Source organism: Scyliorhinus canicula, chromosome 16, assembly GCF_902713615.1.
Source record: "Scyliorhinus canicula chromosome 16, sScyCan1.1, whole genome shotgun sequence".
In the NCBI taxonomy this organism is placed as follows: domain Eukaryota; kingdom Metazoa; phylum Chordata; class Chondrichthyes; order Carcharhiniformes; family Scyliorhinidae; genus Scyliorhinus; species Scyliorhinus canicula.
Genome location: NC_052161.1, coordinates 30,670,297 through 30,697,201, shown reverse-complemented (window position 1 = coordinate 30,697,201; position 26,905 = coordinate 30,670,297). Strand labels below are relative to the sequence as shown.

Sequence of the window (26,905 nt, the reverse complement as noted above, 5' to 3'; positions counted from 1 at the left end):
TCCTCCACCACCGCCGATCAGTAGCAGCCGTGTGTACCATCTACAAGATGCACTGCAGTAACTCATTAAGGTTCCTTAGACGACACCTTCCAAACCCACGACCACAACCATCTAGAAGGACAAGCGTGGCAGATACCTGGGAACACCACCACCTGGAGGTTCCCCTCCAAGTCACTCACGACCCTGACTTGGAAATATATCTCCTTTCCTTTGCTGTCACTGAAGCAACATCCTGGAACTCCCTCCCTGATAGCACTGGGTGTACCTACACCTCAAGGATTGCAGCAGTTGAAGAAGGCAAATCACCATCACCTTCTGAAGGGCAACTAGGGATGGGTAATAAATGCTGGCCTAACCAGCAATGCCCACATCCCATAAATGAGTTTAAGAAACTCTAAGCGACGAGGGAGCACATCACCAGAGCACTCAGAAACACATCAAAATAACTTCACAGTAGTTACCAAGAGGGACACATTGGTGAGTAGCTTACTCTTGTGAATGTAAGTAACCAATGTATGTTGTAAAAGTTTGTAAAAGCCACACCTCATAGCTCCTCATTCTGCTATTTTCATACTATGCTGTAGCTGGCGGACTTGTATCAGGAGATAGATGAAAGCTTGATAATATCAATGCAGGGCAGGATGCCTCATGTGTTAATGCATGGAAGGGTAAATGTGTCGTCATGATGGTGACATGTGTCACACATTACACATGGACAAAGTTTTGGAAACATGCTGCGCACACATCTCTGATGCCGGGGCTTCTGCGACTACTGAAACCTATGCCTTATTAAGCTATCCCTGGTGTCATGGCCATCCATGAGATCAGGGCCAGAGTCTCCCACCGTCGGAGTGTCGCAATGTTCCCTCACCCCATCACTGCCCTCTTCCCATGGGGAATAGTCCTTATCTACTGTGCCTGCAGAAATACCGAGGGGTTCAGGAAGAGGATTCCAAAACTTCGGGCCAAGGTAGCTGAAGTTATGGCCACCAATGGCTGAACATTTGAAATCGGGGTTGCATCAGAGGCCAGAATTGGGGGAGTGCAGAGATTTTGGAGAACTGTAAAGCTGGAGGAGGTTACAGACGTACAGGAGGTTACAGGAAGGCTGAAGCCATGGGGTTATGAAAACAAGGATGAGAATTATAAATTGAGGCGTTGCTGGACCAGTTGCCAGAACAGGTTATCAATCACACGGATGATTGATGAATGGATTTTGTCCAAGTTAGGAGATGGGCAGCAGGTTTCTGAATGAGTTCAAATTGATCAAGGGTGGCAGATAGTTATCTTCATAATAAAAGTTAAACATGTATCTATGTAACGCCTTTCACAACAACAAGATGCCCCAAACTATTTGCAGCTGATTAAGTACTTTTGAAGTGTATTCCTTGTTGTATTGTAGGAAATCTGCCTAATTGTGCTCATCAAACTCCCACAGACAACAATGTGTAAAGTATAAAAACACAGCCAGCCGAATGGTAGGGTGAACGCTGGTTTGTTCGCGGTCATAAGAAATCTGCCAATAGCAGCCAAAACACGCACAGTATAAGCCCCATTGGGATAACCAACATGCCGGTCCCTGTCTGGGCCGGCCTTTATATTAGATTATTATGAGCCCCAGCTGGGTGGACCTACTCCTACGACTGGGGAAGCTCATATTCCATGGGTCCCAAAGCGGGATCAATCTGGGCATCCATGTGTGGGTTATTACACTCCTCCCCCCACCATGTCCAAGTCCGAAGGTTCCCCCTCTGCAACCATCCGAGGAGGCCTTCTGCACCACCTTGCACATGGATGAGCTTCTGCCAATGGCGGGTCTGGGTCGGGTGGCATATAGCAATTTGCCAATCGCCTTTTTCGAGACGACTGTCAAAGGCAGATCAATCTAGGTATCCCCATGGGTCTTGTGGGGATTATTATAATAATCTGCCTTTGCGATGTTGATTTAGGAATAAATATTGGCCAATACAACAGGACAATGCCACTTCTTTGCAAAAGTGCCGTAGTGTCTTTTAAATCCACCTGAAAGCAGACGAACCTTGGTTTAACATCTCACCCGAAGGTGACAGTGCAGTGCTCGTTCAGTACGGCGCTGGAATGTCAGCCTGACCTTCTGTACTCAAGCCTGAGAATGGGGCATCAACCCAGAATCTTCTGGCCCAGTGGCAAGAGTACTTCCAACTGAACCCCAGTTATAGGCCGGAATTCTCTGGCTGTTCGCTGATGGCGGGATTCTCTGGTGCTTACGGCCGCAGATCCCGCCCGTGGGATTCCCGATGACGTGGGGTGGCTTCAATGGAAAATTCCACTAACAGCGGCGGAGAAAGAAAATCCCACCACCAGCAAACAGAATAGCGCACCGCCTCCCGCTGCTGAGACACAGGCGACTGAGCGGCCGGAGAATCGCGCCCTATATAATTGTTTATCAAAGTGTTCAAGCAGACCATATCACTGCGGAGCTTTTGTGAAAGCAGGTGTACTGGTGAATAATTTTAAGTGATTTAGCAAGAACGCGACGCCGATCTTTCTTGTCTGATTAGCCGTGCGCACTAAGGTTCCTTCAGGGATGACTGGAGAGATGATCTCTCAGAAGTTGAGAAGCTCGTGCCTGCACAATAAACACTTCAACAGCACACACGCACGGATGGATGAGCATGTGTCAATTTATTGTAGATTTTACAACATGGCTACATAGCTTTTAGTTCATTATTGGCATTGGATGGTGGTCATTAATTTTAATTTGCAGATGAAAACTATTTTCGGAGCTCCAGCTGATCCCACAATGCAGCTGCAGTGCAGCACAATGAAACGCAACATGGGTCAGTGAACTCATACAGGGGCATTTTAAATCATGCAGGGGCATTTTAAATCACAGGGGGGGATTTTAAATCACTGAGGGGTATTTTGAATCTGATAACTCTTCTTTCTCACTTTCCTCATGCCCATTTACCATCTGTTAAGTATTATAATAACTATATATTCCCCGCTCAATAAATCCCAATTTCTTGATGCCTAAGCAGCACAGTGACTGCAGTAATTACTAACTATCTAGCCTCTGCCATTGATGGTGGTACGTGAGATTTAATTTACTGTGGGTTTAGAGCACGTACGGGCCTCAGGGAAGTCTTCCCATTGTTCTGAGGTGCATGAGTCATACAGGATTTAGCTCAACATTCAGCTCGCATCCTGAACACAAGAGGGGTTTTTTTTCTCGGCGACAACAAAGAAACTTGTGTGAGGCTTCATTCGAAAAGAGGATTGACTGGCACCAGCTGAGGTCAATCTCGTCAGTTAGCATTTACTCAACTATGAATAAGGCATGTTCGTTCAAAGCTCCTGCCTCATATCCATCCGTTTGCCACACACATTGATTATTTTTTTGTCCGCAATTTACAGCTTGATTTATCGTGGGCATGACATGAGGTTTATATTTATGGGTAAGAGTACATTGTCAGACTAGGAGGCCTTCATTATAATCCCCGGTGTTGCTTCAACAAATTGAATACATTTAAAGAGACACTAGGTAGAACAAAAGCCATCATAGAAGTGGTTTTCCTCATATCCACTGCTGCAGCTGAATGCCCTGGCCTAGCTAATCTCACTGCCTGGTTGGAATGTAATTTGAGCAACCAATCCTGTAAACAAAGCTGGTCCGTGTCTCTATAAACATGCTCAGAGTTTACATAGGAAAATACCAGGTGAGAAGCAAACTACATAAATGCCACCACAAAGGTGTATTCTTAGACAAACACAAGGCATTCCATTATTTCTGTCCTCAAAAGGTTGTTCACGCACGAACTTGTAAGATAGATATTTCAGTGTTTTTAGGATGGTTGGTGCGTGATGGCAATGGAGTTCACATTTCTCTTCAAATAATAATTTCATTACATTTTAAAGATGTTCCAAAGTATTGTGAAAATGAAGGTTACTGCATCGATTGCCCTATTGAGCTTTACTCACACAAGGTGATGGATTTTCTTTACCTGTGCCTTGATCGCAATTGAGGCCAACACTTCCACCTGGAGACCACCTAATAAGGCCAGTGATCAGAATGGATAGTGTACAACCATCCACACATTTGCATCTCAGTTTTGGAAAACTAGCAACATAGGAATTAGTAGCAGAAGTAGGCAATTCAGCCCCTTGAGCCTGCTCCGCCATTCAATCAGATCATGGCTGATCTCCTCCTGGTCTCAAAGCCATCTCACTACCCGTTCCCCATATCCCTTTAACCCACTTTTAAAATCAGAAATATAACTATGTCCTTCTTGAAACCATTTAATGATTCGGACTCCACCGCACTATGGGGCAGCGAGTTCCACAAATTCACCACCCTCTGTGAGAAGTAGTGCCTCCTCATCTCAGTTTTAAATCTACCGCCTCTCTATATCTGTGACCTGTTGTTCTAGAGTGCCCCACAAGGGGGAACATTTTGTCTACATTTACTTTATCAATCCCTTTTAGCATTTTGTGTAACTTGGATCAGGTCCCCTCTCATCCTTCAAAACTCCAGCGAGTATAAGCCCAAACTGTTTAATCGCTCTTCATCTGTCAACCCCTTCATCCCGGGAATCAATCAGGTGAACCTCCTCTGAACTGCTTCCAAAGCTGCCACACCCTTCCTCAAATAAGGAGACCAAAACTGGACACAATACTCCAGATGCGGCCTCGCCTATAAGCAGCAAGGGAACACCTTTAAATGATGAATGGAAGGGCTGATGAATCAAGTGCCTTCCCGTAAGGGTAAAAAGGAGTGTATTAAAGGCTGGGGTCGAGTGGGTCAATAGAAATTGGATCAAATTTGAAACTAAGATCGAAACATTTCATACTTGCAGGGTTGATAAAATAAGGAATGCCAAGACAAACATAAATACAAGAAAGCTACAAAAAGAACACTTAGAAAGAGCAAGAAGGAATTTGAGAGAAAACTATGAAGGGCAATAAAACAAAAAGTTTTCAATAGGTACAATAATTGTAATAGACATGGATATTTCTGCCAATAGGTGAAGGCGGCAAACTTGCAGTGATGAATGTGAAAATGATAAGGTATTAAACAAATAATTTGCATCAACTTCCACACAGAATATAGATATTGAAGTTGTGGCACAAAAAAAGGTTCATATGGAACAACTTATGGAGATTGTTATTTAAAAACAAGCTTGCACTAAAGCAGTAATTTAAAGCTAAGGTCGATAAATAATTACGACTGTGTTAGGAAAACAAAGGTAGTTTTAAGGGAATTGAATTTGCATTGGCAAACATTAGAAATCAGGTATAGATGTAAATGGATTTAGTTTAATGTTTATGTGCCTGGAGGGGTAAAACCTATAGTTAGATTCATGCTGGACAAAGGTCTTTGTATGTGAGCGCTGGTTAAGTTCCAACTGCGTTTCCGTTGTGCTTAATGAGGACTATGGTGTGAAGAATAAATAAAGCTGCAATGGTTGCTTAGCAACTGGGGCCTTATAAGTAAGAGAAGCTTTTAAGTTTTATTTTAGCTAATTTGACTGTAGTTGGAGATAGGTAGTGAGAGAGATGGAAGGTCTCAAAGCACTGCTAGGAGCTGTTGGTTTGGAAGGCTAGAGAGGGAACATCTCTCTCAACTTTTCTGGAAGAAAAGCCATACATGTAGTAACAATTAATAAAACAAGTACAGAGATCTGAAAAGCAGCTATTTAAGGAAACGAGAGAAATCAAGAGAAGGCTGAGATTAAAGGTATTAGAACAGAGAAGTGTTCAGTAAAAAGTCAACAGAGCTGAGAAAAAGGTTGAGATGCCAGAAATACATCTGAAGTGATTTTCAAGTTTATGAAATTTCACTGCAGCCTATGGAACAGGAGTTGAACTTACTATGGACATGGGTGGCTGGATTTTGGAATTTGTGCAAAAGCAGTTAAAACAAAGTAAACATAAAAGGGGGTTATGTAAAATCCTGGACTGGATTCACTGTTCAAAGTGGAGTAGAAGCTTTGTTTAAAAATATCATTTGAAAAACCTTTTTGGAATGCAAACCACCAAGGGAAAATACTATTATGAGAGAAGATTTTGAAACGTGTTTTGGGAATGGAGTTTGGAAACTTACTCATGACAATCAGCTGGGGGGATTCTGAGGAGACATCCACAAACATTCACCTGAGGTTCAAAATGGAGAGTGTATTTGCCCACAATCATCTTGTGTGCTTCTGTTAATGAGACCATTGTAGATTAATAGGTATTATGTAATCGGTGTTAATCCTAAAATCTGTGTGTAATTGTTAAGCTAAGGAGGGGATGGGGAAGTAAAGACGTATTGTATCATAATCCAAATTTTTCAGGTTTATTAAAAAAAATTTCTTGTTGTTACAAAAGAATTAGCTGTCCTGTGACTCTTTTCCTCCAAGTTTCATTAAATTAAAGTTACGGTCTTTTGAGCCAGTATTCCATTTTGGGAACTTCCCATCCAGTTATAACATCAACTTGGATCGTAACAACAAATAAATAAATCTAGACTTAGAAGTTAAGAGAATAATTTCAAAATTTGATGATGAAATCGGAAGGGTACAGCAAATTGTGAAGAAGATCATGGAAAATTGCAAGGTGACATCGGTAGGCTAACATGAAAAATATGAATATGTCTTAACAGTAGAATAAAGAAAGTATATGTCTTAAATTAAAGGATTAAAATGGAATAATGCAATCTTCCATGCTATTTGAAACATGTCTTTTCCAAATATTTCTCCCCTCGGTAAAGCTATTCTAGATTCTGCTCACACCTCATTGGCTGTTGGAGATAGGTAGTGAGAGAGAAGGAAGATCTCACAGTCCTGCCTAGGAGCAGTTGGTTTAGAATGCTAGAGAGGGAACATCTTTGATTTGATTTCATTTGATTTATTATTGTCACATTATTGGTATACAGTGAAAAGTATTGTTTCTTGCATGCTATACAAACAATGCATACCATAGATAGGGAAGGAAGGAGAGACTGCAGAATATAATTTAAAAGAGTTAGAATGAAGTTTTAGAAGCATAGAACGAGAGTAAAAGATAGAATTAGAGGGAATGCTGGTCACATCTTGCACGAAGTCGCCTCGCTCTGGCGCCATGTCTCTCAACTTTGCTGGAAGAAAAGCCATATATGTAGTAACAGTTAAGAAAACAAGTACAGAGATCTGAAGTACAGCCATTTAAGGAAACAATTTAAGCTGCCAAGGCCAAAATGTCTGAAATTTCCTCCCTACATCTTCTTCCCTTCTCTCTCCTCCTTTAAAGATCCTTAAAATGTATCTCCGTGACCAAGATTTGGGTCCCCTCTCCTAATATCACTTACTTTCGAGATGCTATACCGAGCTGGAATTGGAGAGATGTGTGGTTGATATTCAGTTTTGTGTACGAGTGACCCCCCCAGCTAGCTTCACGTGGAGCTATCCTCCACACGTGTCATCGGATATAATCGTCGCACAGGTGAACCAACATATCCAGCTTCAACACTGGGTTCACTGATGCAGCCACTCTACAAATTGGAGCGGGCCTATGATGCTCAAGCTTTCCAGACACCATAACTCATTTTCCACGTTCAGGAGCATGGCATAGTGGACAAGTCGGGCTCTGAAGTATTTGGACTCGTCCTCCGGGTCAACGTAGATTCGTGCCTTGGCCACTTTTCTTTTACCCAGGCCCTCCTGGAGTACCTTCAGGTATTTTCCAAGGGCCGCATGCAGGCTGCCAGTGCCTATCCGAATAACCCACTGCTAGGCCAAACAAAATGTTTGCAGTCAATCACGGCCCATCAGATTGGGCCCTAGCCCCTATACCAATATTAATGGCAGTTTGACTGTTTTCTGCCTGTGGGTCACTGGGGTCCTATAATGTTCAGCTGTGCCCCAGTATACATTGCCAATCTGGCCTTGCTATCGCGCAAGCTCAAAGGCAGGATTCCCCAGCAAAGTTGGCCGAAGGTCTGCTGACTGATAATGGAAACAGCAGCCCCATGTCTACCTCCATTACTAAGGGGTGCCCGTTGATTTGCAGTTTGATCCGAATCGGTGCCACTTTAGGGGTCGTGAGGAATCAATGGCGCACCCCGTTGTCCTTCGGCGAGGTGTCATGCTGGTCTGTAGTTGGGCTTGACCATTGAGTCCGGATGTGATGTTGCGCAGTTCGTTAGTATTTTGGTGGCGATCTGGTCATGTGAGCACTACCCTGAGAGGGCGCTGTATTCATGAACGGGGATTGACCAACACTATGGATGCTGTAGTTAACAGAACCCTGGATTTCTTGAAACCCCTTCTGTGCATTCTCAGGGGACAGAGTTAGCTTGATGACTCTTTTCAAGCCCAGTGTAGTCTCCACCAACAACTTACTCTATTAATCCCACACACCAAATGGTCCCTTAACATCTCCAAGAGGGATTGCCCAAACTCACAATGCTCAACCAACCTTTGGAGCCGTGTTAGAAAGTCCGTAACTGACTCCCCCAGAATCCGCGCAACAGTGTTAAATCGGTACTGTTGCATAATCCTGGTGGTTTTGGGGCATAATGTTGGATACCAACTCCATCAGGTCATCAAAAGACTTTGAATCCAGGGCATCCTGGTACGTTAGGTTTTTAATTATGAAAAAGGTTGTGGCCCCACAGTCAGTCAGGACAATTACCATCCAATCCTCTCCACTGATGCTGTTAACCTGGAAAAAGTACCGCATTTTGCTCAGCGCATTAGGCCCCATCCTCCAGGCCTGAATCAAAGGCCTCTAACTTTCCAAAAAGCAGCATTTTCAAGCTCTATTGAACACGTTACTGTGCGGCAATATCCCGATGTGGTTGGCACGTCCAGAACCATAATCACTGTCTTTACCTCGTTGCCAGTATAAAGACCGGCAAGTAGTTGAGTAAACGGTAGTTTATTCAGGGTCAAAGGAAATGGTCACGGCATATACATACAGGTCGCAATTTAAAGGTCTTGCCGCGCTCGGCTTTGGACTAGGTTGTTGAATCTTGTGAGAGGACTGCGGGAGAAAACCAGAGCACCCAGAATAAACTCACACAAACACGGGGAGAATGTGCAAACTCCATGCAGACAGTCACCCAAGTCTGGAGTTGAACCCATGTCGTCAGTGCTGTGAGGCAGCTGTGCTAACCAGTGTGCCATCATGCCGCCCCTTACCGCCAGCCATTGGTGTGTTTAGAAGGATTTACAGATTGACCCACTTGACCTGTTTTCCCACATTATAATGCACCTTTCTTGGCTATCAGGTCCTGGGGTGGGACTCTATCCCGGAGCTCCTGGCTCAGAGGCAGGGACATTGCCCACTGTGCCAGAAGACCTCCTGGCTATTTTATGCCAGGTCTGATATTTGACTCCTGGTAAAATTCCACATTTGGAATGTCTGGTGGGCTGATCCCAGCTAGCTCATGATTCACTTCCATTACCGCATCAAATTTGTGGGTTTAGTTTATTTGAGTAATGCACATAAACTCCCAACTACGATAAAATAATAATCTTTATTATCTTACATTAACACCGTAATGAAGTTACTTGAAAAGCCCCCAGTCGTTACACTCCGGCGCCTGTTTGGGTACACTGAGGGAAAATTCAGAATGTCCAATTCACCTAACAGCATGTCTTTTGGGACTTGTGGGACAAAATTGGAGCACCCGGAGGAAATCCACACAGACACTGGGAGAACGTGCAGACTCCGCTCAGACAGTAACCCAAGCCTGGATTCGAACTTGGGACCCTGGCGCTGTGAAGCAACAGTGCTACCCACTGAGCTACCGTGCTGCCCTGCTATGTGCAGGTGTGACAAGTGAACTTCTATATTTGATATACTCCATTGCTTAATTATTTTGTAATATGTGCTGAGCGATTGGGGAAGCCTGAATCTCTCGTTTTGACGTCTGTCTGAGAGAGAATATAAGAACAGGAATAGAAAAGGGATGGTTGGCTTATGAGGGCAGGAGAACTTTTCAGGCGTTGCACCGCTACTTGCTTAGCACTTGGTCCATCGCCTCGTATGCTGTGGAAATTTTTTTTGTGAGATTCCCAAAGATCAATTTCCTTACAGGTGCACAATGAGCATTTAACCTGTCTGTTGGCCTACACTGACAACTGAAAGAAAGCAGCCGTGTCTAGGTATGGCTGTTAGAGACTTAGGATGGTTCAGAAAGGTCATTATAATATTAGTGCTGGTTAGTGAAGACAAAATGGTTCCTGGAAGGAGCAGCTCCGCTCTATTTCCGTGAAATATCCCTGGAACCGAAATTCCTACTGGGATAGCAACTAAAAATCTGGGAAGCAAAGCTCCTAGGGAAAAGGTTTCTCAGAACAACAACAGTAGCAGTGAAAATTACACCCAGCACAAACCTAAAGGAAAATTACAACTTTCAAATATTTTTTAAGACAGCAAATCTCTAATGCTGGCCTCCTGTCAGAGCAGGAAGTGCTCCCCTCAAGGTCTGTTTAATGCAGGTAAACCCCAGAAACGGCATGGCCCAGTGAGAAGGTTAGTAAGTTGCATGCATTCTTCTATACACTAAAGTTTAATCAAAAAGACCAGCTGGAAAATTATGCACGGTGGGAATGGGAGGAATGGGCAGGTTATCTTATGAGGAAACGTTGGAGAGGTTAGGTTCGTATCACGAGAAGTTTGAAGAGTAAGAGATAGCTTGATCAAAATCTTTAAGGTCCTTAAAGGGGTATTGATGGGGTGAAGGTGAAAAGAATGTTTCCCTTTGTCAGAGAATCTAGAACCAGGGGGCACTGTTTTCAAAGAAAGCGGCGCAGGGATGTGGAAAAATGTAGGGCCGAATTCTCCGCGGTTGGGATTCTCCATTTTGCCGGCAGCCCGGGGGTTTTCCAGCGGCGTGGGGCTGTCCCACAATGGGAAGCCCCATTGGCCAGCTGGTGAAGCAGAGAATCCGACGGTGTGCTGCATCAGGCATCTGGCGCGGAGGGACGGAGAAATCCGCCCCATGGTCTCTCAGAGGTTTGTGAGTCTCTGCAACTCTTCCTCAAAAGGCAGTGGAAGCAGAGTTTTGAATATGTTTAAGTCAGAGAAGACAGGGGGTGAAAGGTTATCAGGCGAGACAGGAGCGTCGGATTGAAGTTACAATCAGATCAGCCATGATCTTATTGAATGGCAGAGTAGGTTTGAGGGGCCGAGTGGCCTACACCGGATCCTAATTCATATAATGGGTGGAACATCAGCAAGATTGCTCTCGAACACCCAGTCCATTTTGGTACCACCAGAATATACCACCTAATACGTGTAAGAGCATAAAAATAGAAAGAATTGAAAGTGTAGGGGAGGTCACTCGGAGAGCTTAAATTTCCGATCTCTAGCATTTAGTTTGATTTTTCTCCATTTGTGGACTTGTTGGATATTGTTTTGTAATGGGAGGAATATAAACTGATGCGTGCAGTTAACATGACCATCAAATCAAAGAAGCCAGCAATTGAATTCTATTTTTTAAATTAAACAAATAAGACATGTTGTTTGTGGTCACAAAGCCCTGTTGACATTGTAGCTCTTGATCAGTCATCTGCAGTAGGCCGTATACAACAAATCTACTAAGCACTGTGGAAAGACATTCTGCAGCATAATATTCTTTGAAAATCGCAAACTGTGACAATTACATTTCATTACCAGTTACTCAAATGCTGAAATGTCCTCTACAGGCAGTAAAATTCGATGGGCTCTTCTATTTTTGTAACAGCTGTTGCAGGTTGGAATAGTCAACCCAGTTTCTAATGAGTGTAAAATTGTTCACCATTCTGCGCACATTGCTACTTGCATTCAGCGGCCATTAGGACGGCTGATGTGTGAAATTAAAAGATTCAATGGGCCCTCCCCTGGCACTGATCCTGGGGCTGAGTAGGTGGGCTTTATTGTGCATTTGGCTGTACTCCGTCTGGTTTGAGTTTATCATAGAATATAATTTACAGTGCAGGAGGCCATTCGGCCCATCGAGTCTGCACCGGCTCTTGGAAAGAGCACCCTACCCAAGGTCAACACCTCCACCCTATCCCCATAACCCAGTAACCCCACCCAACACTAAGGGCAATTTTGGACACTAAGGGCAATTAATCATGGCCAATCCACCTAACCTGCACATCTTTGGACTGTGGGAGGAAACCGGAGCACCCGGAGGAAACCCACGCACACACGGGGAGGATGTGCAGACTCCGCACAGACAGTGACCCAAGCCGGAATCGAACCTGGGACCCTGGAGCTGTGAAGCAATTGTGCTATCCACAATGCTACCGTGCTGCCCCATTTACCATTTTAAGACTTAACTTTTAATCAACCTCCTCAATTGCTGGACCAGACGATGCATCTGCACCAGAAGGAGCACCACCAATACCAGGAAAGCCACCCTGATATAGCTTTGAGATAATAGGATTGCAGATATTCCCGAGCTCCTTCTGTTGGTGTTCGTACTCGTCCTTTTTGAGTGTGATGGAGAATTGGCAGCCCATTTTACATCTCCCCCCCCCCCACCCCAACTTTTATTTACACTGAAGTCAACGGAAATACAAAACAGATGGACAATACCCTGTCATCCATTTTATAATATTACCCAGTCTGTGTCCAAAGTGGAAGAGTTCCATTCCTTAACGCTGAGAGAAGATACTGTAAGCTTGAAGTAATGTTAGCATACCAGAAACAGTAACACAGGAAATTGGTGGGTGAGATGGGGCAACAGGATCCCCCTTTTTTATTTATTTACTCTGATTTTCTCCCATTTACTCAGGGTCAGGAGGTCACAACTCCCACTGCAACCGCTTTCTGTGTGGTAAACGAGAGTAGGGTTTGTGATAGTTTTGAGCTCCATGTTACTATTGTGCTTTTCAGGGATTTGGAGCTCAATCTGAACAGAGTTACTGTGCGGTCGCATAAACATAGGTTAATCATACCTATATTCCTTCCCATTTTACAAACCAAATACCATGATACAGTATCTTTTTATCTTATATGAAAATGGGGGCAAATTAAAAGAATATAAAACACTCCTTTCTGCAGTGATGATGCTGAGCACCTCCAAATCAGGGGTGGCTAAAGGTGCGTACCGAGCATTACCTAGACATGTCACCTTAACCTCGAGCTTAAAGATAAGATCCACTTTCAGTGAATCAGTGGGTGCTCACCATACTGTCCCGTCTGACCAGCTGCTTCTCTCCTTGTGTAACTACACAGGTACCAACAATCTGAGGCAAATTTACCAGTTTAAATAAATAAATAAATAATCTTTATTTCCACAAGTAGGCTTACATTAACACTGCAATGAAGTTATTCTGAAGAGCCCCTAGTAGCCACATTCCGGCGCCTGTTCAGGTGCACAGAGGGAGAATTGAGAATTCCCAGCTGGTACGGGAATTGAACCCGCGCTGCTGGCCTTGTTCTGTATCAGAAACCAGCTGTCTAGCCCACTGAGCTGAACCACTGGGAGTGAAATGTATACTACCAATGGCACTATCATGTGAATTCAATTCATTATGAGAAAGGCCTAAAGAAGATTCAAGTCCAGCTTAGATTGATGTTTTGGTCAGCTATTTTAAAAAAGAAGGACTTACATTAATAGAGTGGCTTTCACAATCTCGGGCCTCACAAAGCACTTTACAGCCAATTACATACTTTTTGCGTCGTCGCCATTGTTAATGTGGGAAGCGCAGTCATCACTTTGCACACAACAAGATGCTGCAAATTGGATCAAGTGACAATGACTAGACAATCCGTTTTTGTGTGATGCTTGATTGAGGGTTACGTATTGACGAGGACACCTCATTTGAAATATTGGGCGGGATTTTCCAGAGTGTTGGCTGGCCCACCTCATCCGCCATTGGTGGGGGAACCTGCCTCGGCAGGGCCGGAAAATCCCACCCTCGATGTCCACTGAATGGAGTCTTCATCCACTATCTCATCCAAAGGGTAAGTTTCATGCCAGCCCCGTCATGTAACAGCCTGGGAGTGGGGTGGGGTCATAACTTTAAGTCATGTGTTGTCAGAACATTGGTGCTTCAACTTATAAGATTGGTTCCTGTTTGGAAATCCTTTCAACAACAACACGCATTCATATGGCTCATGAGAAGCTGATGTTCAATCAAAACGTAACATTTATTTTGCTGCGGGAAATCAAAGTTCCAAGAGGCTGCTATCAAGGAAATGCATTCAACTACCCCTAATCTTGGCAAAATGTATTTTTTCTGCTCCAGGATGCAATAGGTCATGTGTATAAGAATTCTGGGAATGTTGCCTTGGAGTTTTAATTCAGGTGAACTAAAACATTTGCAATTCCCGTCAGAAAAATAGAGCCTTTAACTAGTGAGCAGATTTTAATTCAATGCTACAATCAACAATGATTAGAGAACACAATGCATTGAATGACAATTGAAATGGCACACACAGCAGTTATCAATAGATGTTTTTCATGTTGGTCTATGGCATCTTTGTGCGTTCTGGCCTGCACATTATCAACACAGTTCCATTACTGTCAACAGCTTTTGATTTAAGTACATGGACACCAATTACAACAGGTCTAAGAGTCATGATTTTTTTAAAAAGGAAGTAATTTCATCCGTTTACCAAATAAATACTCGATCCTATATAAAGAACTGCTTCAATGAAGGAGCAGAAAGTGGATTCCAAAAGAAAGAGCCTCAGGTGTAGATACAAGATGTCGAGAACTCGATGAGAGTTAAAGGTGTTGAAAGCCATTCCGGAAAGAGATGTGCATACAAAAGGTAGGCATGGTTACTGACAGCCCATGCCTTTGTTTTCAGTGCATACCACCGCAAGAGATTGCTGATACTTAACACACATTTTGAGTTAGTCTTAAAAATTTCAGCAAGGCTGGAACAACGTGCTCAACGTATTTAAAAAGGAATTAATAACATTTCATTTTGGATAAGGGCCACTGATTTTATAGCTTGTTTTAACTTATTCCTTCATTAGGTTGCTATTTCTGTCAAAACCACATAATCTAAGGCAAAGGTTAGTCCCAGACGGGATATGTGTAGCAGCATCTTGCATTTAAGGAAAAAGAATGAGTCCAAACGTTGATCATTTCAAGAAAATAGCGTGTGAAAATGTATTTGGAGTAATATTAAATTTTAATATTAAATTTTTTCTAATTTATTCATTATTGATTGTTACTTTTGTTCTAATGGAATGTATAGTACTAATGCTGACACAGCCTGTATATTTCTATGCTCTGGACTGTCTCAGAGATTCATCTGCGCAGGGAGAATGTAATAAGTAAGGGGCGGGATTCTCCAGCTGAGTCTGCCCGGCGAATCCCACCCAAGGTCAATGGACTTCTCCATTGTCCGTGTCTTGCTCGTGGTGTTCTTGCGACGGGCGAAGTGGAAGAATCCAGTGCAAGCTAAGCAATGTTCAGCACCGCTAACTGGCAAAATACTAATGAACTAAATTAATTTGTATAAAATTTGTTCTACACTGTTAGCCCAAGGGACAATGTTCAGGGAATATTTCTTCCCACCCCCCACCACCACCAACAATAGAGGAGTTTTAAATAGAATGAATGTCTTGAGAAAAATAAATGGTGTACTAAACAACACAGACTCATGTGGTTAGTGTTACCTTGATCTCATGAGTGCCTTCTGTTTATGATCCACCCCTACCCATAGCCATACCTGAGCCTCCTGTTTGTATCTTATGCCATCATTTAGTGGGTTATAATATATATTGCCCATGTAAAAGCATGCTTACTTGATGAGCTTGAAGTAATTACAATTGTCAATCGTTCACTTAACAATCTTGCAATTAGTTGTTTGGTAGTACAGCTCTGAGAACTGCTGAAAAATGGCAAATATTATCAAAGCTTTTCATCTTGTACTCATCAGGCCAGCTCGTAAGGGTTTTCCAACCATAACAGGGGACCAACAATTTATCAGGATGCGTGCAAGATGAAACGTTTTGACAATATGCATCTTTTGTCAGCCATCCTTCAATGGCTAATCACCACTCATGAACTATCTAGAACATCTTGGCCTCCAATATCCAGCAGAACACTAATTATCGATGAACTGAAATTAATTGAAATCATAACTCTTCCTAATTCTGTAATGTATTGGAATAAATACTGGAAGTACAGTTCACTCTTAATAATTATAATGGCACCCGAATACCCTACCATTGTGAGATTATAACCAGATAAACACTGATAAAATCTCATGTTGAACAAAAATTGTTGTTTGCTTCTTGTCACAGATTGATTTAAGCGGGTTCATAAGGATGGAATTCTCCCACCTAGGACTTTCGGGGTCAGTGGGAAACCATGCCATGGGCAGGATTCTCCGCATCCTCGCGCCGAAAACGCAGCCGGCTCGGGGGCAGAGAATCAATATTCCCGCACAGAATTGGGGCCGGCACCAGTTTACCGATTCTGCAGGGCCCCAAAAAGCGACGTACCCGGACCCACCTGGGGCCATTGACAGAGGCCCGCTCAGCCATTCTCTGCCACCAACCGGCCGACGTCCCGACAGTGTGGAACTAATGTGCTCCAACCAGTCGGGATACTCGCTTGGCGGCTGCCCTGGTCGGAGGTGGGCCGACCAGAGACCAGGGGGTCCTTATAGGTGGCCGGGAAGTGCTTGTGCAGGGGTTGAGGGTCGGGCGCGCGGTCGATTGGGGGGGGGGGGGGTCTCTTTTGTGGGTCTAGCTCTGTGGTCCGAGCCCACCATGGAGTCTTCCTCTCTGACACTGTAGTAATTCTAAGGAGAGGCTGGATTAGCTGGTCGAGGGGAGAGATAAACACACTAAACGTGATGTCAAGTCAGGATTATGACATCAGCCAGTTCTCTTCTGGGTTTCACTCGGGTGGGTTCAGCAGGGAACCCCTTAGAGCTGTTGGTATGTAATTTAAATATTCAACTAGATATTCTAATTAGGATCTGTTTTAACCAAGGTTTCTGTCTTTAACAACTAATGGACTTATTTTCAAAGCAACTTGCCAGGGTCAGCCCGCCGTATGCCTTTTTTTAGTGAAACTGGTAAAGTGGGAAACATGGAGTTGCAACAACAGACAAGGCTATTCGACCATGCTAGTCCTCCTCAGGAGCAATTCACATATTTTCACTCCATTGCCCACCTCCCCACATCCCTGCACCTTCCTCCTTTTTAGACGTTCAGAAAATTTAGTAAAAGGTGGAAATATTTCCGGTGCATTTGGAGGCCACTCTGCCAATCGAGTGCTAGGTCCATAGTCCAGGAGGTTACGGGACCAAGGTGCATATCCAGACATGTTTCAAATGAGTTGAGGGCGTAACACCTCTACTACCCTTTCAGACAGTGATTTGCAGACTGCTACAGCCCTCTGGGTTGAAACAAAATGTTCTCAACTCCCCTCTCATCCCTCTGCCAATCACTTAAAATCTATGGCTCCCTCGTCACTGACCTCTCTGCAAAGGGAAATACATCTTTCCTTTCTACCCTCTCCAGACCCTTCGCATTCCCCTCGATCAAATCTTCCTTCAGCCCCAAACAACCTCAACCAGTCTAATCTTTCCCCAAAGCTGCAATTTTCCAGCCTTTGATCAGTGAAACTGAAGATCTCTGGCCACGGCCCGGTGAGAGGCACTCTCTCCCACAGAATATTTTCAGTGCTTTAAGGGTTATTGCAAATTCTTTGAAGCCATTCGAACAATTTTGCACTTCACTCACCTTCGACTGCACTTGCCTACTGTCAGCCTACAGCAAGGCACATCAGTGGATTGTGCAGATTCACCTTGTAGCTCTGATAAGGAACTAGAGGAATTGCAACACCACCACTTGCAACAGTACCCGGATCCTCTTCAGCCCACACACCTCAGGGCAATGCCCCTCCCCAAGGTTGCGTGCTCCCTTCTCCTGCAAGAAGAGGATGTAAACAGTCATGAGCGCTAGAAATGGCTTTTGTAGCTAGGAAGGGAGGTGGGGGGAACAGCATTTGTGGAAGGTGAGAGTAAGGCATGGGTGGGAGAGCCTGAGGGTGGGAGTGACTGTTGACTATTCAGATGAGAATGAGGAGGTATCTGGAGAGAGAAGAATGAGTTCAGTTTCTCATCCTGGAGGGTTGCCAATGAGCAGAAACTGAACTGAACATGAGTTATGAACAATGTATAATTTTAAGTTGACTTATCTGCCAAGGGAAATACATCCTTCCTTTCTACTCTCTCCAGGCCCCTTGCATTCCCCTCAATCAAATCTTCCTTCAAGAAAGGTAAAAGTAGTTCCCATTTCATTTCGGTTTTGCGTCTTGGGACCTGGGAATCTAGATAGACGTGATTGAAGGTTTCAGGTATTTTGCATTTGTTTTGCATAGATACATTGAATGAGGTCTGAAATTAAGGAGATAGGTTAAAAAGTGTTGGCAATTCAGTGTTTCTGGAAACAAAACACAAAATAGAAATTCTTACCATTGCCGAATGACCCTAATCCAGCTACAGGCAAAGAAGACCGGAGTTGAGAGAGCAAGGTTCAGTGTATGTGTCAAAGAGAGGAGACAGGGATTTGAAGTGCTCCAAGATGAAAAACTACAAGGCCAGTGAGAGAATAGTTAACTGAATAATCACTTATGAGACTCCGTATAGTGACCAGATTAGAGGAAGAATGGGTTTGGGGAACTCAGTTGTTTCCTCTGCAATTGAAGGAATAGTGAGTTTAGAGTTTAGAGTGTGGTTTTGGATATCTTGGGGAAAGATACAAATTGAGTGACCATTTGAAACTGTGCCAGAACCCTTTATGTCAAGCTAGTCGTAACACTTCATCGGTTTAACTAACGTAAAGGCATAGTGGGAATTTGAATCATCATCTTCAGTTTGTATTGAGATGTTTCCAACTTATGTGTCTGGTGTAATATGTTTTTTTTAATTTTATTTATTGCGAGGACAAGATTAATGTAGACATTGTTATATATTGTTATTAAAATAACCTTGGTTTAAATACATACAGGCAGCATATCTACTAAAGCTGTAATTAAGGTGTCATAAAAGATGAGGTAATAACAAATGATCACAGAGCGATGACTAATGGACTATTGTTTTGATTGCTGCTGATTTCCTGCAGATAATTTATGAGGAAGTGATGTTCAGTCCGAGATAAGCAGGTCATGGAACAACTTAGTGGAATACAGATGATGTAATTAATGGGAGGTGCCAGGTCTGTCCATGGTTTCGCAGTCCGGCAGACAATTTTAAGTTGAACAGCAGTTTACCGTAGGATTTGAATCTGACAAGACAGAAAGATTTTCAAGTTGTTCCTGAAAGGATCTTTCGCTCCAAAGGTCTGCACAGATAAGCAAGTAACTCTCATTGTTAACGTTATTTTTAAGTGGCATTTGAACTATATGGCTGCTTAATTGGAATATAGTGGCAGGTGTAGATGGTAAGTTCAAGTTTTTCCTTTGACTTACGACCTGTTTAATTGTTAATTCTAAAGCTATTTCTTTTACGTTAATAAAGTTAATTCTATGTTAAAATTGAAGTTTGTTTTAACATAAAAGATACCTATTGGTCAGAATCATCCCTTGTGGGTGAAAAGCAAATTACTGCGGATGCTGGAATATGAAACGAAAGGGAAAATGCTGGAAAATCTCAGCAGGTCTGGCAGCATCTGCAGGGAGAGAAAAGAGCTAATGTTTCGAGTCCGATGACTCAATGACAATGTTTCGATGTCCGATGACAGTTTTGATAAAGAGTCATTGGACTCAAAACGTTAGCTCCTTTCTCTCCCTACAGATGCTGCCAGACTTACTGAGATTTTCCAGCATTTTCCCTTGTGGATGAAGTATCCTTTCCTTAAAGTTTTACAAATTGAAAATTGTTGGAGGGGTTTCTCGGCCACTAACCTAACAAAAGTTCGGGTCTGGTCTTGTTTCCTAACATTTGTATTAAAAATTATCAGCAGACTCTTGTGCATGTGTTCAGTAACGTTCCTCCATAGTTTCTGAAACAAGGTTGGGATCTATTAAGCCGGATTTTCACTCTTGGAGCTGACTTGTCCATTATTGACAATAACTGGGATCATAACACCAACCATATAAATATTGTGGCTACAAGAGCTGGAAATCCTGACTCCCCAAATACTGTCCACCAGCTACAAGGCACAGGTCAGGAAAGTAATGGCATACTCAGCACTTTTGTGGATGTGTGTGGCTCTAACAACACTTAAGATGCTCACCACAGTTCAGGATAAAGCAGCCCACTTAATTAGCATTAGATCAACCACTCCTTCCACTACTGACACATAATGACAGCAGAATGTACCATACACAAGATGCATGATAGCAACTCACCAAGGCTCTTTCAAAGCACCTTTACAAACTACAAGTCTTTACCACCTAGAAGGGCAAGGACAGCAGATGCATGGGAACATGACCACCTGCAAGTTCCCTTCCAAGACACACACCATTCTTACTTTAAAATATATCGCCGTTCCTTTACTTTCACTGGGCCAAAATCTTGGCACTCCTCCCCAACAGCACTGTGGAGGCACCTACACCATATGAACTTCAGTAGTCTGTAAGAGTCCTCCCTTTTTATTTACTTTGTTCCCATTTCTTTTCTTTTCTTTTTATTAATTTTGTCCGTGGATCCATAATTGGCATGTGTTTTTAAGTAGAAGAGTCAGTTGAAACAGCCTGCTTTTGAGGACAATGCGTTCCCAGGTTTTGTATTTTGGAGAGAAGAAGCCAGATTCCTCGTTACCGAATTAATCTTAGGATTCAGCTTTAGAGGGAGTTGGTTTGATTGGTTAACTGGCAACTTGTGGATTGGCAAGGGACAGTGTTCTGCCTGACAACAGTCTGTGATTGGTTCCTGTGTGATGCTTTCTGAGAAAACAAAGCAGAAGTGTTTAGACCTTAGTAGTAAAAGCAATACTCTCTCTCTCTCTCTCTCTCCCTTCCGCTTGCTGATGTGAAAGACTTGCTCAATTGTTCTGAAAGCAGTGAGTGCCTGACACATCCTTTGCTGTAAACATGAAATTATGCTCAGTCTGCAGAGAAGGTAGGCAACTTGGCAGGGAAAACTATCTCGAGCCTGGAAGGAAGAAGTACCAAAGAAAAGCCTGAACTTCAGAAAGACATTGACTTGAAGTTATCCCAGTGCATCAAAGATCCTTATCCTTTTATTTTTATTTATATTTTCTTTCCCTTTCCACCACCCTTTCCCCTCTGTGTTGTTTGTCTGTGTATGCGAGTGTATAGAGAGTGGGGCAAGTTAAGATGGGGGAGTTGAGAAAGGGGTAGGAGTCAGTTACATCTACTGTCCGTTTAATTATAATACTGTACATAATAAAAGGTTGCTGGTGTATTAAGGTTACAAATCTGGTGATTGTAGTTTATTGGGCTCAACCAAAGACTTCTAATCTCACCTGTGTTTTGACCCCCAGATAGGTAGGGTTGGAATTGACCACGCATTAGCCCAGGGTGTCATGACAGGTCAAGACAGCAGCTTATCACCGCCTTCTGAAGGGAAAATAGGAATGGGCAACAAATGCTGGTTTAGCCAGCGACACTCACATTCCATGAAAGAATAAAGGAAGTGTAGTTGCAAGTTGTGTTAATCTGAGAAATGCTGCTGAGGAAAATGCTGGGAAAGGCAGAGTGTGGAGCTTGCATAGCAACCTGTAATTGCTATGCAATTCACCTTTCCCACTCTCCTAAGATCCTGCATCCTCTTCATGCAACGCCTCCAGTTTAAAACAAATATATTTCAGCTGATGATATCCTGGACCACGCCCATAGATAGCCTGCTTGCTTGGAGAAGTTGTCCTCTTGTTCTTTCCTTCCTTGAGAGAGATCACCTCACTGCGGTCACTCAGGTCCCTCAGCAAGATCCCGAGGTAAGAGTGGGGGACCCACCTTCCCGGTCTCCTCTCATTTCCGGTGATTGCTGAATGCTCAAAAAAAAACCAGATCCGGCTGGATTATGACTCTGAATGACTCTTATTGATGAAGTCGCTTTAATAAGAAATCCTCAGTGACAGATCAGGAATGTGATTCAACTCACCCTCTCTGATTAAGGCACTCGGAAGCGGAACTACAACAAACCCCACTAGGAATTCCATTGGAGTTACAACCCACTGATGGTCCCGTTGTTTCGACAGAGAATAAGTATTGAAAATTCTGCCTGTTTTTCTCTCTCCACAGAAGCTCCCCGACCTGCTGAGAATTTGCAGTATTTCCTTTCTCGAGTTCAGATTTTCAGCACTATTAGGGTGAGTAGCTGTGTATTTACTCTGAACGTTGCATGAAATAGAATAAACAAATATAAGAATGCAGGAATCTAAAAAGGTAATTCAACCCTGCGGGCTGCATGGATGGTAACAAATGAAATTGGGATTAAAACCAAACCACGGTGAAAGCAATGTTGCCAGTATTATGACGCCCTGGGCTATGATGTGGTCAATTCCAACCCACTTGACTCGGAGTCACAACACAAATGAATTAACCAATAATTCTTAGAAAAATATCCAAAGTCTTTGGCCCTTCGTTGCCCAATAATTACAGTCACCAGGTTTGTAAGTTTAAACACAGGCCTGGATTCTCCCCTACCCGGCGGGGCGGGGGGGGGTCCCGGCGTAGCGGAGTGGCGCCAACCACTCCGGCGTCGGGCCTCCCCAAAGGTGCGGAGGCTAGGCCCGCACTGGAGTGGTTGGCGCCACGCCGACTGGCGCCAAAACCGGAGCCAACGGCCTTTAACGCCCGACGCATGGCATCGGGGCTGGCCAAAGGCCTTCGCTGGTTCGCGCATGCGCCGGTACGTCAGTGGCTGCTGACGTCACCACCAGCGCATGCGCGGTGGGGGGGTTCTCTTCCACCTCTGCCATGGTGTAGGCCGTGGCGGTGGCGGAGGAAAAAGAGGAAAAAGACCCCCCTGCAGGGAGTCGGAGAATTTCGCCCACAATTGCTGTTTATTGAACACAAGAACTATAATGAAATCTGCAGCAAATAAGTCATAGGCACACTAGGCTAAATCGCTGACTTTTAAAGCAGACCAAGGCAGGCCAGCAGCACGGTTCAATTCCCGCACCAGCCTCCCCGAACAGGCGCCGGAATGTGGCGACTAGGGGCTTTTCACAGTAACTTCATTTGAAGCCTACTTGTGACAATAAGCGTTTTTCATTTTAGAATCCCGACAGTGCACAAGGAGGCCATTTGGCCCATTGAGTCTGCACCAGCCCTCTGAAAGAGCACCATACCTAGGCATACTTCCACGCCCTATCCCTGTAACTCTATCTAACTGCCCATCCCTGGAAGCTGAGGATCAATTTTATCATAGCCAAGCCACCTAACCTGCATACCTTTGGACTGTGGGAGGAGACCAGAGCACCCAGAGAAAACCCACGTAGACACGGGGAGAAAGGGAGAAAATCCACACAGTCACTCAGGGCTGGATTGACCCCGGGTCTTTGCTGTCGTGAGGCAGCACTGCTAACAATTGTGTCACCCTAGATATTAACTATTATCTAATTCCTAATTCCCTGCTTTAACTTGCCACCCATCATCTACACTCACTCACAAGACAGACAAACACAGAGGGAGAAAAAGGGGTATAAAATATAAATAAAAGAGAAAAAGAATCTTTGTTTCAGATGGGCATTTCCAGCACCTTACTCCTGTTAAAACTTTGTTTTCAGTTTGAGGCTTTTTACTGCAGATTTATTAAACCTCTGCGGCCTCAGGAAATCAACACTCACAGTCTTTCTGGAGAGAGAGTCCTGGTCTTTGCCTGCAGCCTGTAATCGGTTTTCCTCTAGATTTATTCATTCAGGTTCTCTGCAGCCTCAGCACTCACAGCCTTTCCGGAGAGGGAGAAAAAGCATGTCCTTGTCTCTCTCTCTCTCTCTCTCTCTTTGTCCAGGAGTCAAACCGGAAACTCCTTGTGACTGAAAACCATTCCACTGGGACAGATTCCAATCATCACCTGCGACCAGGCAGAATACGGTCCCAGCCCATCTCTCTGTCTGGTGCCGATAAGTCTGAAGCTCCTGTTCAAACTTGCAGAGTGTTCTCTCCTGTAATCTCTGAATTCCTCATTCTCTCTGCTGCTTGACTTAAAGATACATGTCCATTAACCACCCATGGATCAAAAATAATAACGGCAAAAATAAAGGGGGAAATAAGGGAATAAACAGGAAAGACCCTGACACCAGTTCGATATGCGCCATCCATTATAGAGGCTGACTGGAGGAACATTCAACTGTGACCTGCTCAGGTAATGCAGCTGTAATGTTTGGCATTCAACATCAGGACCTTGTTGTTGCATGGTTGCAGAAATGGCACAAGCTAATTCGAAGTAACTAACTGAATAGTATGAAAGGTATTCTCTAGTAACCTCACCTCTGTGTGCCTCAGGTTAATTCAATGGATAATCCTGGTGGGGAGCCTCATTTGGTGGATTGTGCCTCAGGAAATCAGAAGCAGGCTTCCCAGGAATTTCCAATGAGTTAAATATATATTTGATAGATTTCTGTTAGTGACAGGCAAGCTGCCCCATAAATAGCGTAAAGTCACTAAATTATGCCTACATCCTGGCTTTTTTATTTTTGGCATTATTAAAAGACAACTAATTTGACATGTAATCCTGTTATTCACCGTACACAGGCTCTGGTCTGTTTGTTGATCCTGGATCAAGTATGGATTTAAGGTAGTGCCATAGGAATTCGAGCAGAGATTGATTTGTCAGAAGGGAAATGCATCACAGCTAACGATAGACTGGCATTTGCTGCCCCCCACTGGAGCACACTTTAGTAACATCTTCCTTGCACATAAAATAATATTTACAAATGAATACCATAAGAGCTCATTAATAATTTGCTAACTGCAGTCTAATTCATTTAGTTTTTTATTTGCAATATCGCACTAACAAATCTCAATAACCTAATGCACGTCAACTAGCACGTCAAGTTGTTACCTGTATCAGGGTAAAAGCAACTACAATCACCCATATTGAAACAGATATTCAGTCTCCCTCCTTTTCCTCTATCTGGCAGCATTAGAATATTCAAAATCCACAGGGAAATAAACTCCAAACATGAAAATTGAATTGTAATATTTTGCGGCACAGCAGACAGCCACTTGGTCCATTATGTCTGGCTCCTGAAAGGATTATTCCTTTGTTCCATCTTCTTGCCTTTCCCCAATGGCCTTTAAATTTCCCTTTTTTCAGTAGTGGCAATTTTCTCACCCCCCACCAAGTTGAAACATTCCCCCCCCCCCACCCCCAGTAAAGTCAAAGTTGTCGTTGCCAGCAGCATGATACGGCTATACTCCAAATTCACATTCATACGACTCAACAACCATAATAATGGAACTATGCTGTGTCATTTTGCAAGGATTTGGGAGACAACTGATTATACTTACTGCTGAGAAGAATCACAGCGATTGAATCAGTTTGGTACAATCAAGGCAGTTGGCAGAAAACTGCCCCAAATTGTATTCAATTGATGATCCCATGTCTTTATTAAACAGTCAGTTTTATCAAGGCACAGAATCAAAGGATATTGTAATAATGTCTACACATGCTCCATTTGAGTGATCAATTTATACACACTGGGAACAGTAAACACTTAGAAGTGAACTACTGAAATTCCTTCAGCATAGAATCTGGGTCTTGAAGTGAGGGGTAGAATACTGGTTGTTTTGTTCAGAACATGGGCATTGAAGGTAGTTGTGAAGGTATGGTTGATGGAACCATCAATTCACCAGACACGTGTTTCCGATATGAATCTAGGCTTTAATCGACTTACTTCAGAGCCAGCCTGTTACCTGTTGATGAACTCTTAGTGAACTCAGGCTGACTCTGGACAGCAGCACTAGGGGGAGGAGTCGTGGGCGGAGCCAAGGGTGGAGCCCAGTACAAGTTCCTGAGTACTCCCCGAGCTACTCCCGCTAGTGGTTGTATAATGCTACTGCGCTTACAAAGACAGTGTGAATTATCATATCATATATATTACATTCACCATATTCACCCCCTGCAAAAAAAATCAAGTCCGGCGGGGGTGGTTTACAACGTCAGTCTGTCCGGTGGTCGAATTGTCCGCTGTGATCTGCGGAGCACCAGGGTTGCAGCCTCTTGCGGTGGCTGGATGGGTGTTGTGTGCTGGGGTACGATGGCGGACTCCAGGGAGGGTTGTATCCGAGCTTCATACTCTCCTGGTTCGACTGGGGGTGCTGGGGGCTGGCCGGCCTGGGTGCACAGAACTGGTGGAGTGAGCTTGTGGGCTCGGGCGTGCAAGGGGGCGGCCGCATAGGGTGTAGGGTGAGAGGTCCTTCTATGGGGTTAGAGGGGGCGCTGGATCCGGCGGGGGGGGGGGGGGCCAGATCCAGGAGGGATACCGTGTCCTGACGGCCGTCAGGGAACTCTACGAATGCGTACTGGGGGTTGGAGTGGAGCAGGAGCACCTTTTCAACAAGGGGGTCGGTTTTGTCCGCCCTGACGTGTTTCCTCAGAAGTACGGGGCCCGACGTCCTCAGCCATGTCGGAAGTTAGACCCCCGTGGTAGTACCCCTGGAAAAAATGAAGAGCCTCTCGTAAGGGGTCTGGTTGGTCACCGTACACAAAAGGGACCTAATAGTGTGGAGCGCGTCTGGGAGGACTTCCTGCCAATTGGAGACTTGGAGCTTTTTAGACCGGAGGGTCAGTAGGACGGTCTTCCAGACCGTCGCATTCTCCCTCTCCACCTGCCCGTTCCCCCAGGGGTTGTAGCTGGTAGTCCTGCTCGAGGCAATGCCCTTGTCGAGCAGGTACTGACGCAGCTCGTCGCTCATGAAGGACGAACCCCGGTCGCTGTGTACGTAGCTGGGGAAACCAAACAGGGTGAAGATGCTATGCAGGGCCCTAATGACTGTGTGGGAGGTCATGTCGGGGCACGGTATAGCAAATGGGAAACGGGAGAACTCGTCTACGACGTTTAAAAAGTAAAA

At 44.1% G+C, this 26,905-nt stretch overlaps 1 long non-coding RNA gene across 1 annotated transcript in view; it reads right to left on the bottom strand.

Annotated features, from left to right (window-relative positions):
- Window positions 1-18,400, bottom strand: part of LOC119950714 — a 31,667-nt gene extending 13,267 nt beyond the window's left edge. The window contains exon 1 of the long non-coding RNA XR_005457391.1: window positions 17,659-18,400. This is a non-coding gene — a long non-coding RNA (uncharacterized LOC119950714). The remainder of the gene's footprint in view (window positions 1-17,658) is intronic.
- Window positions 18,401-26,905: the final 8,505 nt, after the last annotated feature.